Genomic DNA, 5,904 nt, shown 5'->3' on the forward strand with positions numbered 1-5,904 from the left:
GAATAACAGAAGAGGTCTCCCTTTGTGTAAATGTAGACATCTTTACCATGATAATTTCTGTCACGATCCACTGTAGTAAAACTGATGCAATCCAGTAAATTGCAGCTTTGTAACAGCAGCCTCCATACATACTTTTGCATGAGTGCTCTGTAGTGACAGGAATAGAATATACGGGATAAAAAGTTACCAAAAATAGACTTGTCTAGTCACTGGCCGAATGCTACCCATCACTTTTGGGAACAGAGGGCGGCGACAAACAGAGGCTGTCAGTGCAGGGAGCATGACCCCTCCTGCTGCTTTCGTGTCCTGCAGGTGGGAAGGAGTGGGTTGGAAGAACAACCACTTTCTGCAGCATTAGCTGCTGTCAGCCTCCTAAGTCATCATTGAACAACATAATGTTCTTTGTCTGTGTTTTGCCAGTGGGAGGGTGACTTATCACACAACCGTAAGGGATGAGCAGTGTTGATGGCACTAGAGATAAAATTCTTCTGCACCTAAGAGGTTCATATTTAATTCCTGTGCTCTGTAGACCTACTGTCTAATTTCTGTTGGATGGAGAGGAATCAGCCCTTTCCCAAGTACAGATAAATATGGAATGGTGACGTTCCCTTTTTCATGGTGCTTGTACACTTTTGCATGTGAATAAATTACAGACACATACATTGAAAGAAAAAAGAAAAAAAAAATCCCAACATACTAACAGTTCCAGAGGTTAGCACACAGTTGTGCATATCAGTGCCAAGTTACAATCCTACCTGGAGTCAGAAGTCTGCACTAGGTTGTGGCGTGGCACAAACGACAGAAGTGAGAAGTGTTTTCAAAAGACTTGCCCATCTGTCAAAATATGCTCTCAAATACCATCCTGGATACTGTATCATAGTTATGATATTAGATTATGTTGCATTACCTTACCTGAAACCACATACGCAAACCTATAGTTATTTTTATAACTGATGCTGATTATTATATCCTGCATTTCATACTATATGCAGTAATGTTATTACATTTCTCAGACTATGTACAGTATAAAATTTTATCTTGTTATAGACTTAACAGTGCAGCACAGGATACCTCTGCAAATAAAAATCATGAGAGGATTTCTTGTACACTGTATATGCTGCTCCTATGCACCAATCTGTATTACAGTTTTAAAAAATAAGCCAGATCTTGTGTTATCTTACTGTGCCTCTTTCTAATGTAGCAGATCTGGGAAAATGTGAGAATAAACACTTTTCCTTCATTTTTAGTCAATATACTCACCAAGTAGCAGAAGAGAAATTAATATATTTCAGTAACACAGGACACATTAAAACAAAGGCACAAAAAACAACCTCAGAAAGCTTTAGTCGCAATTCACCTTCTCCTTCCCAGCATGGTCATATTCAATATCTGACATCTCTAGAAATTCAGTTAGCCATAGACCATAGACCATAGCCAGATCCTTCAAAAATTATTTGAACTGACAAAATTCTGCAAACTTATTAAGGCAGATTTGTATTGTTCACTTTTACTGCCTTATTCAGTATCAAAGCCAGCAGTAGATGGGGTTTTCATTGTTTTCAGCCATTATCCAGTAAGATTTTACCATCCAAAGGTTTAGATAGATAATATGACTTTAATTTCTGTCTACAGAATTATGTGTAGTATGTTCAGATGCTCTGCAGAGTGTATTATTATTATACACTTTGCAGAGCATCTGAAAACTGTGCAGCATCTGAAAACTGAGCATCTGAAAACGTGGCGGGGCGTGGAGCTGGGCCATGTGCAAGACAAATGATCCCAGGCTTTTCTATCCTCTTCCATTGGCCATTAGGAAGAAACTTGGTTTAGCAAACAGCCCTTTAACTGGACTTGAGAAAAACTGTATTCTATTTCTTACGCTACCAGTGAGATGTTATGTGAATTTGCATAACCCATATCATGCCTGAATATTTTTTTTTTCTTTTTTATCTTTTAAACGGTCAGGGTATTCCTGTGTCTTTCAACAGCTCCTATCACAATGAATTGAGGCTTACAGTCTCTAAGCATTATTATGAAAATAAAAATAATAGACAGATAAAAGGTCATTATTGGAGGTTATTTGTTCTTAAATATAACACATAAATTTACAAGGTTACCTGAAAAAAGTCTGCAGAACACAGACTCCCTAAGATATTTTTTGCACTTACTGCTTATTAAAGAGGCAAGATTAACAGAGTTGTAGTTGTTTATAGTATTGATACACAAATACTTTTGCACTTGACAACGAGCTTCAACATCTGCAGTGGTTTGTCTCATACTAAACTAATTTGATTCTTCCTTTTATCTAGGGAAAATAAAAAAAATAAGATAACCAATGAGGATGGTATTTTCAAAATGAAGCAAAATAAAACTTAAGCATTAACCAAGCTTCTCAAAAGATCACACTAAGCATGGAAAATTAATAAAAATAGTAGAAGAAAATATGTTATGTCCTGTTCATTTTATGTCTCTATTTAATGTAAGCCTTGTTAGTAACTGATGTGCTGTCTTGCTCAGCCCTCATTTATTCCGTACAGAAGTTTATATGAAACAACCCAACTGTGGGGCAGGGTTGGAGAGGTACACGTGTGATTTAGTTCTGTGACACAGATGAAGACACCCTGAGAAACTTTCTGTAAGGTTGTTCTCTGAGGCGTAGTCAGTTCATTTGCCTGTGCCATTTTCACAGCTGCGTAGTAGCATGTTTTCAGTTCACCTGCGCTTATGGAGGCATTTTCCATAGAGGCACGTGGCTGGATCCATAGTCTGTATCATTCAGCCTTTATGCCTGAGAACCTGTGAGATGCCTTGGCAGCAGGAACAGGTACCGCAGTGCGAGCGTGAGGTGTACGCAGGGTGCCGGTTGAAGGAGCCTAGGGGCAAGAAGGCCAAGTGTAGAAAACCACCATGGTGTGCCATGCAACTGTGGCTCGTGCTATGGCACTGAACTCAAGTAGTGACGTATCTTCTGGGTAGTTCAGACACAAGCAGGGCTGCTCAGGGCAGAGCATCCTACCCACCCGACAAGGCAGGATTTACATAGGAGGAAAACTGCACAGTGGTGTAATTAAACATGGATCATAAGGCATTTGTGTCCAGAGGAAGAAGACTAGGAAGAAAGCAGCAAGGTCTCACTGCCTAGGTTGTCTTCAGCCTGGCATTATCCGATGTTTGAATTCTTCCCTTTGCAGCCCAAGTAACATCCAAAGAAGGTTTGTTACCAGCCGAGTGCATCGTCTAGTTTCACGGTCCACCTTTTGGTACCTGCTGTTGTTACTAGCTGGGTCCATCCAACTTCACGTGGACACTGCAGCCAGTGCTTGCAAATCTACACGTCAGGCTGCAATGTTTGAGTTGGAAAGTCCTGTAGACCTTTGGCTACCTTAAACGCATGGACTCAAAATACTGAAAAACAGAGGCAGATGACTGAATTATTACCTAATTTCTGCTATTTAGGCTGTTTAGCAGCTCAGGTGACTACAGGGTTTAAAGGACTCTGACAAGTCAAATCACAGGGGCTGGAGGAATGAATTTTTTTCTTAATCCTGAATGGGTACTTATTTAGATGGCAATCTTATTTCCAAGAATAGGTCAGCACGCTGGGATGCTTAATAACAATAATTCTCAGCTGTATGTGCAGGCTTGAGCTGTCAGGCTGAGCTGTGACATAGCTTTCCCTGTGGGCCCCTGGGAGTGATCCTAAGGTTTTCAGTCTTCTTCTGAGGCACAGAACAGCAGTTCAGTGGAGAAGGAGGTCCCACACAGACAATTTGCTGTAATTGCAGTGGGATGAGTCCATCCGTTGGTGGAACTCAGTGCTGCCTAGTTGGCAGCTTTAACAAGATATAAAGTCTCTTCTATCTTTCCCCAAACAAGAAAAATGGTAAAGGAAGCTGGTTGCAAATGCCAGTTCCTGCATTAGGACTCCAAAAGAAAGCCTACAGCTCTGTACTTGTTGAAAACTGGCTGTGTGATAGCAAAATCATGCACTGAAGATGAGCTGAAGATATGTCCTGGCAGGTAATATTAAGGATCTCCTTCTGAGCTGCCGATGTCAGCAAGATGAAGGATTTGGGGGCACAAGACACCTTGAACCCTAAAAATCCTCACAAAAAAAGCTTTTAAGTATTGGTTTGAGCTTGAGAGAGCTCTTAAGCTGACTGGAAACTGCAAGCTCAGACTAATTTATATCAAAAAAGCATCTTCCAAGTTAGTTGCCACATTTTCCAAGGGAAGAACAGTTTGACGTGGCATGACTGCATTTCTTCCATGATGAAGACAGTTGGCGTAACACAACCAGCTGCCTTGTAGCGTATTATTCCTTACGTGGTAACATCAGAGCTCGCTCCAATTTCCTCAGGAAATAACAACATTCAAAAATGCAATGTTGTCCCAAATGAGAAAGAATAAACGATATTCAAAATCTGCCTCAAAATAAAAACTTTTTTTCTTTTTCAGAAACATCAAAATAATCTATGAAAACACTGTGGTTTGCCATCACAATATTACCATAGTTTATTAATTCCATATTACAGTTATTAAAGTACAAATGAACTATTTAAATCTTACAGAAATAATCAGCCTCCATTTAATTTAATGTTTTGATTATTTCTCATAGTCTCTCAAGTACATCAGTCTGTTTTTGTAGAACTGTTTGATTTCCTAGATTAAAAATTTTTTCGTGAAAAACAGCTCCCGTAGAAAATTTTCAACATGATGCAAGTAATACTATTTCTTCTTATAAAATGTATTATTAAAGAAAGAATACGACCAGCTTGTGAACTCTCAGGCCACAATCTCATCTGATAAATTTTTCCAATTACAATTCAATACCCAGTTCGTGTGAAGACGCCTTCCACGTAATGCGTTTCAAAAAGCGGCTTGGTTCTGGCTAACTGCGCCAGGGGGATGCCGCGTGGCCCTTGGCAGTCAGGACTGAAGACTGCCTGTGTACCAAGCAACTAGTTATCTTCTGGTATTACCCCAGCCTGGCAATCTCTGACGACGGATGGACACGACACATGGGTGACAAACATCTGTCTTATCTCGGTATAGGCTGAAAAATTCATCAGGGAAGGCTATTTTCCCTCTTTGCTGGAGACTTCCAGATGATGCCCGAGTGGGCTGTCTAGCAGAAGGAAATTAAGTCCTCAGAGAGCTCAGTGACACTAGGGGAGAGACTTCTCGCTTGAGCAGCAGATTTGATAACGTGTAGATTTATCTCCTCCTGTTTAGAGTGGCTTTAAGGGTTACCACCATTTTCACACCTCAGTGAGTACCGCCTCGGCCCAGTCCCTCACTGCTGGTCTGCACCCTCGGATCGCTGGAAAAAGCGACCGGTAGCAGTTAAATCAACTGTAACACTTCCCTGGTATTGATATTTATAACAACAGCGTTTCATAAAAAAAAAAATCAAACCCGCTTGTTTTTGAAAAAATTATTGAAAAAAGAAGGTTGTTACGTCTCTCCTCCAGACACCTTCCTGCTGAACCCGCCCTGGATTTACCGCTGCCTGCTGCGGCCACCCCCGACGGGCTGCGGGTCCTCCCCCTCGGGGCTCGCCGGGGGCGGAGGGAGCCCGCACGGCTCCCCGGGGCAGCGGGGGGCGGCCCGGGCGCGCCTCCCCGCCCCGGCCCCTCCTCCGGCGGCGCTGCGGCTGCCGGCAGGCTGCAGGGCCGCCGCAGGGAGGCTCCCCCGCCCGGGAGGCCCCGGCGCGGCCCGCCCCGGCCCGCCGCAGCGGCGGTGCTCCCCCGCCTGCTCCGCCGGAGGAAGCCCGGCCCTCCCCGGCCTGCCCCGCTCATTAGCCCGTGACCGGGGGACGGAGGGAGGCCGGCCCGGCTAGCCCAGCCCCCGCCCCGCAGTCCCTCCTCCCCGCCCCGGTCCCATTCATTCCCAGCCCCTTCC

This window comes from Platalea leucorodia (genome assembly GCF_965183815.1).
Source record: "Platalea leucorodia genome assembly, chromosome: 1".
Lineage (NCBI taxonomy): Eukaryota > Metazoa > Chordata > Aves > Pelecaniformes > Threskiornithidae > Platalea > Platalea leucorodia.